General features: G+C 42.1%; 1 pseudogene; it reads left to right on the forward strand.

The window, feature by feature from the left end:
- The first annotated feature begins 2827 nt into the window (after nucleotides 1-2827).
- On the forward strand, nucleotides 2828-6284 carry LOC130095101 (cytochrome P450 2K1-like; annotated as a pseudogene).
- The last annotated feature ends 6479 nt before the right edge of the window (nucleotides 6285-12763 follow it).

Raw genomic sequence — 12763 nt, forward strand, 5'->3', positions numbered from 1 at the left:
TCCTTAATATGCTCCGTCACTTCATCTTGTAGATGAAGGGGAACACGGCGCGGGGGCAATTTAATAGGTTTGGCATCCTTCGTCTCAATCTGATGCGTAATTAATTGTGTCCGCCCTAAATCTGCGTCATTTACACTAAAAACGGACAAATTCTTACACAATAACTCACGCACCGCACGCGTTTCAGCCTCCCCAAAGCCCTTTTCATGTAAGTTTAGTTGATCTATAAGCATATCCACAGAGAATGTAGGCCTATTACCCATCGCCACGTCCTCTCCCTCTACCACAACATCAAAAAATAACTTACCCACTTTCATCCCACGCTTTAAAATATGAGTGTCATCAGTGACATTAATTACACGAACGGGCAAAATACCCTGCTCCACCCTACACACTACCCTTGCCACCAAAAGGTCGCAATGGTTATAAAGGGAGGAAGACGGTTCTAACATGCCCTGTAAACTATCAGACGCTCCCTCCACTGCTCCTGTAATCAAAACTTCACTACGGGGTGGAACAGCTGTATCAACGTACACGATCACGTCACAGGGCTGCATACCATTATTATTACCAAACAAGAGGGGAATCTGTTTTCCCATCAACCGACAGCTCTTTTGATCGAGATTAATAATAGCGCCATATTTTAGCAAAAAATCCGAGCCAAGCAGAATTTCCTGAGGCTCCAAATCTGCCACAAGAAACTCTGTAATGATCGTTAGGGAATCAAATTGACATACCGCTTGCCAGCGACCCAAAATCGGCATCCTCCCCCCATTGGCCACTCTAACCACGCCCTCATGATGTTCAAGGTGAGCCCCGCCATTCGTTATAGTAAGCCACCTCTGCTTCGGTATTATTGAGACTTGTGCACCTGTATCGACTAAAAGTTTGACGTCACACCCACCTAATTTAGCAGCAAGGTAAATCCCAGAACTGCCTTGGACCGATGGGGCCAACTGAAAAAAATTATCTTGTATTGGGGCAGGCATTTGGCCTATAATGCCTGCCCCCTCCCGTTTCCCTGCACGTAGGGACAGTCTCTCCTAATATGCCGATTACATCCACATTCCCAACAACCACCTCCTAAAGGTTGCACCTGCCTTTTCCCAACCCCACTTATAGTTGACGGTTCAACAATGCGATTTCTTAATGTTGGAACTGCCTCACAAAGTTGTTGAACAGATTTTTGCAACGTCTGAACTTCATTACGGAGCGCATCCACCACCTCCGTCAGCGCATCTACCTTACTTTCTGCCGCGGACATCTGTAAACCCCGCACTCGAGCATCAGGGGTACTCGTACATTGTTCCAACCCTTGAATAAGTTCGAATTCACTTGCAATATTAATGGCTTCTTCTAGAGTGATCGGTTTAACACTGCGTAATTGAATACGAATCTCCCCATTTCCCACATGCGCGATAAAATGATCTCTAGCCAATAAATCCTGTGTATCTGCACCTACTGAAGAATATGCCTTAGTCACCAACCTCCGCAGCGCATTACCAAACTCACGTAAAGTTTCGTTCGGCATGCGCTTGCGGGACGAGAAACTAACACGATTCCATTCTGCAGTTTCACATGGTTCAAAACATTTACCTAAAGCGTCTTTCAATAAAACATAGCTACGTTTGGCTTCTAATGAAAGGCCACTATAAATATCTCGAGCGCGCCCCGATAATAAAAGTGCCATAAATTTCAATTTCATTCCGTCATTCCAATTATTCACCACAGCTGCCATCTCAAACTGTTCCTTCCAATCAGACCATTCCCGACCCGTGCCGGTAAAGGTCTCCGGCATAAATACCGGACGTGCCATAGACACGTTTGATGATGCAGCTGTGGCTAAAACCGAAGGTGCCGTAACAGTTGCTGAGGTAGATGGGGTCGCTGACACATCCCGGTGCCCATCTCTGCCCTCCATCGTCCGGCTGTTTTATTATCGTTAGGGATTAAACCCCACCGCTGCCACCAGTGTAACAACCGCACAGTATTCGGGAGAGGCAGAGACCAGCACACTAGGATGGCAGTTAACACACAACTCTTTATTAATGGTTAAAACAATGTCAGCTCATAAAACACATTACCCCCCTTGCTCAGTATATTGATCCACAAGCAGACGAGCTCACGTCCTGGCGAGAAGGATACACAGGAAATCTCCGTTCAGTCCATTGGTCAGCAGGCAGACTCAAGAGGATCCAAGAGGTCCAGCAAAGAGGATACCCAGGAGCCTTTCGGTCGCGTCACTCGGCTGACCGTATCAGGTTCTCCAAACTCTCTATTGTTTGCAATTATCACACAGAGTAGGAGCTCTCCTAGCCCGAAGTCGCGTCCCTAACTATCTGTCACATTTACCCCCCACTGACCGTCTATCTTCACCGCCGGAGACACTAATCATCCCGAGCGGCCGTCTGGCGTTTCCCCACAAGTGAGAGCTCCCCCGAATCTCTCTCGAGCAGTACTCACAACATCCTTAAATAATCATCAACTCCTCCCACATCAGCTGTACCCTTTAAGTTAATTACGCAACACTCATTCGTTTAGATTAAGAGGGGCGTGTACATTAATCCCACCTAAATTCCAATCATTTCCTTATTCATCACAATATCTTAATCTGTGTTCTGAAGATGAACGAAGGTCTTACGGGTTTGGAACGACATGAGGGTGAGTAATTTTTTACTCACCTTTTCGGGTGAACTTACCCTTTAATACATGCATTTTTTTCTCTGTGTGTACTTGTAGCTTTATAATACATTTCCGTGGCTGGGTCCGTTCCTCAACAGCAAAAGGATTATTGTGTTATTGTGTTCTATAAGAAATGTGTTGAAACATAGAGCAGATATTATGAGGTTGTTCACTGGACTGCTGGAGACTCTGAATCCACACGACCGCAGAGGGATTGTCGACTCCTTTCTCATCCGCAAACAGAGCGACGAGGTACAGAAATCACCTTGTTCCATAGAAATACAGGTGAAAATAAAAAGTAATCATCAGCTTTGACCAATAAACAAATTTTTTGTGCTTTTTGTCCAAAAAATACCAAAAAAATGTGTGGTGTCATTACGATTCTTTTACTGCCCCTGATCGCGTCGCAGCCCGCACAATCTCAAATCATAAATATCAAACATGTTCTCATGACTCTTGATCGGGGCTGCCTCTGATGTGATACCCGCGATAGCCAATGAGAGCGAGCAAACCTAACCAACCGGATGTTGCGTGCTTCTATAGCTGAAACTTGGCAGCCACAAACAAGCCACGAAAGTGGAGTACTGAGAAATTCCCATAAAAAAAAAATTCACCAGGAGAACCAGCCGACGACGTTGATCGTCCTCCGATTATTTTTCTTCTCAAGTCACGTTTGATCCATGAGATATCGTCTCACTGTAAAAATGTTACTACAATCGACAGGTGTGTGGTCTCAAGATGAATGCGGTCCGGGACGAATATTCGATTGTGTGCATTCGGAAGATTATAATGTTAAAAATCGGTTGAAACTGCCATTATGTCTGTGGTCTCCCAGAGTTTTAAAATCGGTTAAGATTTTAAAGTCGTCTAGTCAGTGCTTACATTATAAAAAAGAATAATTTCTCTAACAAAGGTATTGCTCATGGTTAGTTCATGTTAATGCTAACTAACTAACATCAACTATTGGGATCTTATTGTAAATTGTTACTATCACATTTTGTCTGAGTTTCAGTTGTATTCTTATTAGTTTTGTTTCCTGTTCTGTTTCCTTTTTTAGCTTTTGTTACCATGGTCATTCATTGTTTGATTAATGCACTGCACCTGATTCTCGTTTCATGTCTTGCTTTGGTTAGTATCTACTGAGCCTCTTTTTGCTTGTCAGCAATCCTGTAAGAAGGACTCATACTTTCACGATGAGAATCTAATGATGACTGTGACAGATCTGTTTATCGCTGGTACTGACACGACAGGATCGACTCTGCGCTGGGGTTTGATGCTCATGGCCAAATACCCTCATATACAGGGTAAAAAACACAGTAAATCCAAGAGTTTTTCTTAATGCTGAATCCAATGTTGTCCATAGGACCAAGCATACGTTGCATTTGTGTGCAGATCGAGTTCATGAGGAGATTGACAGAATGATCGGTGGACGTCAGCCAGTGGTGGAAGATAGAAAGAAATTACCGTATACAGACGCTGTGATTCATGAAACCCAGAGACTGGCTGACATTGCTCCCTTGGCTCTGCCGCATATAACCAGCTGTGATGTTCACTTAAATGGATACTTCATCACAGGGCCGAAGTGGGGCCACTTTTCAGCCCGGGAGTTTCAGGCCCAAGACCGGCCCACTTTTTCCATGGAGGAAATTGGATAAATGAAGCAACAGTTCAGCTCTTACTATTGTGTAGTTTTTATTAATACCATGGTTCAACAATAATGTAAAGGTTTAATAATTCACTTAAGCTGAGAAGTTAACAAAAAATATCATGGTCATTATCATTTTGCTGCATGGGTAACAAATTGTGGTAATTTACTCCTTTACTACACCCACTTCTGAACAAACAATACATTTTGGTTTATCATGTACCGTCATATACTGCTCTTTCTTAAAATAACAGAGGGATTTATGGATATCTACTTTTGTTATCCTGTAAATCAGAATATACTGTCAATAGCCTTTAACAAATTATTTTCACCATGTTTTTTGGGGATAAAATGTTATATAAATCAGGCTAGGAATAATATATTTACAAATCCCTCGGTAAATGTATTCATAATATAACTAAGTACAAGACTGGAAAGTTTGGTGTATATAGGTGCTACTGAAGTGGAGATGTCCGACTTGGAGTATGAGAGAAAGGTCATTTTGAGAAAATGGGCTTTAAAGATTTAGCATCAGCCAATGAGATTGTGCATTCAGAGTTAAATCCCCCCTTTTACTTTCACGATTGGTTGCTGATAAAAAGGAAATGACCATATTTGGATCCGACAGCATTGTACAGGAGAGAGAGAGAGCTTTCTAACGGCGTGTGTGATGACAGGGTGCAGAGTGCAGACAGCGATCGCGGAGCAGCGGGAGGATTTATATCGCCAACTTTTGATGAATTTATGAGAAATCTACAGACGCAAACAGACAAAATGTTGTATGATAAAGACCTAAATGTGTATTTCGGACTTTTTTCCACCACAAGTCTGAAAAAAGACAAATAGGCCTACCCCAAAATTGACCAGTAAAAAAATGATGTTTTTGCCTGCCGTGTCTCGCCTTAATTATATTTAAGATTTTGCTTGTGGATAGGTTAACATGCTAATCATTACTAGGCCTATCTCTCTTTACCTGTTGCCACTTGCGTTTGTCCTCTTGAAAATAAATCTGTAAGCTTGGCACATTGGCCTACTACCTGAGAAAACGTTTTGTAAAAGACGGGCAATGGACCCAACCAACTCTATTTGGAAGAGGAGGGAAGAACTCCCTTACATGGTACAACCCATGCAGAGGCTGCGCGCTGCGGTGTTAGAATGTAAGAGAAGATTGACAACGTGACAAATGTAAAAAAATAAAAAAATAAAATAAAATCTTCGACCGGCCCAAAAGTGAAGCGGCCCACCGGGAATTCTCCCGATTCTCCCGATTACCCTCTCCGGGCCTGTTTCATCAAGAAGGTCAGTCAGAAGAATAAATATTTAGGCCTAGAAACGAGACCATGTCCATGTGCCTCTTGAACATTGCGTTTTCTCCATTTTCTAGGGTACCACTGTAATTCCTCTGCTGACGTCTGTTTTTGAAGGATCCAAGCGAATGGAGGAAACCGAACAGCTTTTACCCAGAACACTTCCAAGATGAGAAGGGCCAGTTTGTCAAGAGAGATGCTTTCATGCCCTTTTCTACAGGTATACGCTCAACTCTAAACAGAAATAAACATTTGATTTGGAATTAAAAACAGTCTCTCTCTCTCTCTCTCTCTCTCTCTCTCTCTCTCTCTCTCTCTCTCTCTCTCTCTCTCTCTCTCTCTCTCTCTCTCTCTCTCTCTCTCTCTCTCTCTCTCTCTCTCTCTCTCTCTCTCTCTCTCTCTCTCTCTCTCTCTCTCTCTCTCTCTCTCTCTCTCTCTCTCTCTCTCTCTCTCTCTCAGGCCGAAGGGCTTGTTTGGGACAGAGTTTGGCCAGGATGGAGCTCTTCCTGTTCTTCACTTCCCTCCTTCAGAGCTACCGCTTCTCAACTCCCTGGATCTCAGAGGAATAGTCGGAATCACGTTGAATCCGTCCCCTCACAAGCTGTGTGCGATCAGACGCTCCTGATACTGGACAATCAAAACAGAAACAAGATATTTTACCTCCGTTTAAATAAGACCTGGCATGATTTTACTTGTTCTGATTAAATTCACAAAATAAATGCGAATAACTCCACAAACCAAAATCACTTCTAACTTTTTTTTATTGCATAAAACATCTTGAGCAGCAGGTGCATTTAATTTTGTAGTAAAAAAAGATAATAACAAAATGGTGTTGTTTTCACACAAAACGTAGCTTAAACAAGATTACTTGAGAGACACAACTATAAGATTAAAGTTTAAATAATAAAACATGTGAATGAGATAATAAACACATTTTCTAAAAATAGTCTTTTTGGTTAATATAATTTTGCTTCTCACTTATATTCTCACTTATGCAGAAAAATGGTTCCCTTTTGAAGTGGAACTTCAATGCTGTATCTTGGTGTTTATGCTATTGGGAACACTCATAGGGTCTTCAGGAGCCATTTTTTTGTAGTGCGTGTTGAGAAGACGAATCATGTTGAGCAGCAAGGGTTTTATAAAGTGCATGCCTCTGTGTCCTCGATTTATGACACCTGAGGACACCCAAGATCTTTGGTTTGTCTGCTTGGGAGTGGGGGCACATTCAGCTCTTGAGGGGGCTAGATACATTCACTGCATCTGCACCTCGCGGGTCGGCTCCGGCGGCTACCGAGGCAGTATGGCGGATCTGATCGTGGGGCCAGCAGGTTGAGCTGGCAGAGGAATTTGAGAAAGGGGTTTCACTTTCTCAATCCTCCTTTTAGATCCGGAGGCCTGCTCTATGGCATCTTCTGATTCTTGGAGAGCATTTTGCTGGCATCGCCCAGCTCTGAGGGGCTTGATGTAGTTGGAGAGTGCGAAGTGAGAGAATCTCCTGAGCCCTCTCCTTCCATCAGCCATGCATATGGGGAATTATTGGATGTAATGGTCCCTCCCCATATCCAGGCTTATCTTAACCTGGTCACGTGGCTTCACACTGAGGTGGAGAGATCCCAGAAGAAGCCATATTCAGCCCGCATCTTTCCTTTCCCACATTCAAATGATCTGAATTTTGAGGGTTTGTGCGAGCGAGGATATAAAAAAATGCCCCGTGTAAATGAGCAGCTGGCTAGCTATCTCTCGCAGAGTGAGGCATCCTATTTGAAGGTTTCGATCTTGCCGTCTAAGCCATTTCAGACCACCTCTCAGATATTTGGCAAGGTGTATGCGGTGGCGGGTCAGGATTGTGGTGCCCTGAAGTGTCAGTAAATTGCACCGATTTGAAGCTGGACTGATCATGTAAAGTGGCGTGTAATGGCGAAACAGTGATATGGTCCAGAGCAACGCTTGATTTGTGGTGGTTGAGGAGATTCCCCCCTTCTATGTAAAGCGCTTTGAGTGCTGAGATAAAGCGCTATATAAATGTAATGAATTATTATTATTATAATAATAATACATTTTAAATATAATGCACTTTTCTAAAACTCAAAGCGCTACAGACAGTAAAAGCAAATAAAATACAGAAGTACAAGAATAATACAAGAATAATCCTTTGAATACAACACAGTAAAATACTAATCATTATAAAAAGAGGAGTTTTTAACAACTTCTTGAAACTGGCTAATGTTGGAGCATCTCTGACAATAAGAGAAAGTACATTCCATAACCTGGGTGCAGCAACAGAGAAAGCAGTTGGTAAAACTGTAAATGTGTGGAGTGAGGATGCCACCTCACTGTATTTGCAGAGGGGGCTGATTTAGACAAATATAGTACATCAGTGTTAGGATATTCCCTAACCAGAAGCCATGGTTCGATAGGAGAGTTTGGTCTCTGCTTAAAGAGCGGGATGCAGCTTTTAAGTCTGAGGACACTGAGGCTTACAGCAATGCTAGCGGAGAATTGAAGAAGGGCATTAAAGAGGAAAAGTACAGATGCATCTTGAAGACCAATTTAACAACAACAATCCCCGTAGCTTGTGGAGGGGAATAAAGACCATTACTGAATATAATGTATGTATATAATGGCAACTTTACTTATTAGTAATGATCCCTGTCTCCCTGATTCTCTGAACTACTTATTTGCTCGCTTTGATGATCAAAATAACAGTAGAGCTCACTCTGGAGGAAAACAGGACAGTCCATATTGTAACGATCACCAGCTGGAGTCCCATCGTGAGCCACCAGAGGGCGCTCCACAATAGACTATGATCACTTCCTCACAAACTACATTTCCCATAATTCACTGCCCGGATTCATCAGCACTCATTTCATTCACCTGTGTCTTATCACCTTGTTTCTCTCACACCATAAATACCTGGTTTTCACATTCACTCAGCGCGAAGTATTGCTTTCCCAGTGAACTATTCTGAGCGTTTGTACCCTGTGTTTGTTTACCTGCTACGACTTTATCTGGACCTTACCTCTCGTTGTCTGCTGCCTGCCTGCCTTACTCTCTGCCTGTACTCTGATTGTTTCGCCGCCTGCCCCGACCCTTTGCCTGTTCTTGGACTCTGATTGTGTGTATCCTCCTCTGCTTATATCGCTGGTATTCGACCCTTGCCTGTCTGACCCTGTTATTTAATAAAGCCTGCAAATCGTTCTCTCCTCTTCCACTGCTTCATTACACATATACCCTGACATTTATTATTATGAAGTGCTTTGATAGACTTTTATTGATATTGTCGCACATCAAAGCTAGTATACCTAAGGATCTGGACAGTCATCAATTAGCGTTGGGTGAACAGATGTACAGATGATGCTGTCATAATTGCACTTCACACAGCTCTGACACATTTGGAGCAGCCGAACAGTTATATGTTAGGATGCTGTTTATTGATTTTAGTTCTGCTTTTAACACTGTAATTTCTTTCAAACTTGTATGTAAATTATGTAATTTGGGAATAGATGCAGCACTTTGCTCATGGATTATGGACTTTCTTACCAAAAGGTCCCAGAATAACAAAATAGGTGGTGGCACCTGTTCAACTCTCATCTTGAACACAGGCGTGCCACAGGGGTGCGTGCTCAGTCCAGCATTATTTCCACTCTTCACTCCTGACTGCACTCCAATCCATTCAACTCCATAGTTAAGTTTGCTGATGACGCTACCATTGTGGGCCTTATTTCACAAAATGAAGAAACAGCCTACAGAGAAGGATGTACAACATAGCCCCTTTATCACAGGCGCTTCCTGAGATTCTTGTTCGAAGGTATTGAGCTCCTCATACGTTCACGAAAAGTATGAACATAGGGCTTTCCCCTTTGAGACTCAGTGGGGAGCGCGTTCTGGACTACCTCAACAACTAATGCATTCATAGCAAAACCTTCTGTGTTCTGCGTCTTTTCAGTATGCGGTGGTTTCAGCTGTCTGCCCTATTCTGCCCTACAAAGGCTGAGAGCAGTATCAGCAAAAACTCCAAACTGAGAAAAACAGCTTTTTGTGTTTTTCTTACACCAAACATAAGCATCCAATTAAATTTAACAACAAAGGGTACAATTAGATAGATCAAAGGGAGGTGAATATTAAACGTTTCGTTTTTTGACAGTCAGGCAAAATTTGGTAGTTTTATGGGCTATACTGCGCTTTGCCTTTGCATTACTGCGTATACTTACATGGCCATACAATAACATATAGCAGTAAGTGTAGCAAGTGATCATAATCACTTGCTTATATCATAAATCATAAATCACCAAAACCTTTGCACACAGCTGCAGCAGCTGCTTATAGTCGTCAAAAGTACAGTACATGTTAATTATAACCAAACTATTAAAATTATGTGGCATATTATGTAAACCCCCATTTTCTTGTTTTTTTTTTTATTGACCGTTTTCTCCATCTTCATTCTTTCTGCTAAGCTGTGACTTTCCATCCCCTTTGGCATTATAATCATATTTTTCAAAAAACAAACAAACAAAAAACACGCGTTATTAGATTAATATATTTTAATTGTATCACAAAAGTGCTGTTTTTTTATGGCAATCATTAACGTATTGGTTTTATTTCAGTTTGGGATAGGTCTTCACATGTAATTACAAACAGTTTAAGTTTAATCATTCAGGGAATCAATATATCAATAAATGAAAGATGAGCTATATACATATACAGTATGCTATAAAACCTGACTCATGCCACACAAAGGCAAACTGCAGTATCATAGTGAAACAGACTGCAGTACGGGCAGATACTGCATTCTGCCTTGGTTTCACTCTACTTTTCTATACAATACTGCAACTAAAAATGTAAATTTATATAAGAAATTTATTAGGTAGCCATATGAAATTTTAACAGATTGTAGAGCAGATCCTGCACTTTTTATTTGTGCAAAAAAACATTTTGTGAAAAATTGAAGATACTGCTCTTAGCCTTTGTAGGGCAGTATTATTGTGCTTGAGGACTTGGCTCGTCCCGCGGATTTATGCCGGACGCTGTGATTGTCTGTATAACCTGCTTGTAACAGCTGGTTTGATGTTGTATGCACCAATACACTTGTTGCTTCATTATTAGCACTACCTGTGTGACATAAATCTGCATCGGCTCGACCGTGGGCGGTGCTGAAGGCGCCGGCGCAGTTTTGGCACTCTGCCAGCTAGATGCATGAGTGTTCCAACCAGGTCCGGTATCCGACCTGGGTGAGGCGGGGCGTTAGTTCTTTGTTGTTTTCACTTGCTACGGCATGAGTAACATTTTTCTGTCAACTCTGCATATATCCTTTGTGACTGACATCGCACGTTTGTCGATGGAGCGGGCTCAGACCATACTAATGTTCTGACCACGTTTGTGCAGGACAAAGCTGTCCGTGTGAGGACATTTCAGAGGTTACAGGGACTGATGGCTGCTGTATACAAATTTTAATGGACAGTAAAACAAAGGCAGAACACCATACAATCTGATATTATTTGATAGAACACCGGCACAGTAACTTCATATTGATGAGGCACGGCTAAACAAAGGCAGAGTACCGTAACTCAATTTAAGCGTTCTAAAACAAAGCCAAAGAGCGGTAACTGGTGTTACGGTGTTTTGCCTTGGTTTCTCATTGGCTTTTTGAAGTTACTGTTAAGACAACCTAGCCTGGATGCCAGCCGAATTTAGCCCCGCCCACAACATTTGAGGTCGGGAAGTTCAGTCTGGACTTGATCCGTTGTGAAGCAAGTATGCCCGAACCAAAGCTGTTCGGACCAATCAAATTGTCAGGGCGGGCTTTATACGATGATTGACAGATGATCAACAGTAATGTAATCATCCATGTCACCAAAGAGCGCTTGGGTTGAATTCGTTTACAACAAAGAATGGCTGCCGCTGGAGAATTTAGATGTGTATATTTATTCAGCCATCGCGTCTGTTACAGAAGATGTAGACAGCGCATTCATTTTAAAAGAGGAACAGAGAGCCGCGATCAAGGCATTTGTCGATCGGAAAGATGTTTTTGCTGTCCTTCCTACGGGATTTGGTCAATCCAATTGAGTGCAGAAGCATTTTTTTTCCTGGTCGGTTGAAACACACACCATAATCACAGCCCAATGGAGCAGACTCACATTCTGACTAGAATCTGAGTATGACGACGTTAGGCTAAAGACAACCCATTATTTTCTCGAAAAAACAACGACATTGACTCAAGATACTTATCCACATGATAAAGCCTTTGCTGCCGTGCATCCCACCCATCCAAGATACAGAATGTGTGTTCCTTTCCTGGCTGGGAAGAGGTACAGGGCCATTAAGTCCAGGACAAACAGGTTAAAGCACAGATTCTTTACCAAAGCTGTAGCTGCCCTTAGACATTCCACACCTCCAGAGCCCTTTTAATTTACAGTGACTCCATAATTCTTTATAACTATCAAGGATTGAGGAGGTTTTTAAATGTTGAAGGACATTCAAATGCACTCCAACATTTTTTATATAATGTGCAATATACTTTTAGAGTTTTTTATGTAAGTTAATGTGTATGTTTATATTTAATGAATATAAACATATAAACAATGTACAATGACAAAAGAATACTTAAATATACAATTTCACTCAACATTATTTACTTAATGAGTTTACTTGGAGAACTTGAGTATTGCTAACTCAATTTTATGTTGCGTGAAGTTGAGTACTTAGTTCTCTTAAGGTGGCTCTTAGCCAAGGTCGGTTTACTTGGCGCCATGACCAAGTACTGCGATGTTTGGCTTTAGCATTGGAAGGCAAGCGTAGTATGACCAATAAGTTGCCGCCTGTTCTAGCAAAACATTACACGCAGAAGACAATATTCCTCCGCCCAGGCGAGCAACCACCAAAAAAAAAGGTATTAACACCAATTCTCGCCCAGGACAACTGGAAGCTGCTAGGGACTGGAAGATGCTGGCTGATCTTGATCAACGGCTTATTTTTCCACCTGAGATTGCCACCACTAACCTCGACCAGATATTGTTTTGTGGTCTGGATCAGCACGCATTGTTCAACTGATAGAGTTAACAGTGCCATGGGAGGATGCGGTAGATGAGGCATATGAGAGGAAGAAACTGCGGTATGCTCATCTGGCCACTGA

Source organism: Rhinichthys klamathensis, unplaced genomic scaffold (genome assembly GCF_029890125.1).
Source record: "Rhinichthys klamathensis goyatoka isolate OS25496 unplaced genomic scaffold, OSU_Roscu_1.1 h1tg000185l_1, whole genome shotgun sequence".
Lineage (NCBI taxonomy): Eukaryota > Metazoa > Chordata > Actinopteri > Cypriniformes > Leuciscidae > Rhinichthys > Rhinichthys klamathensis.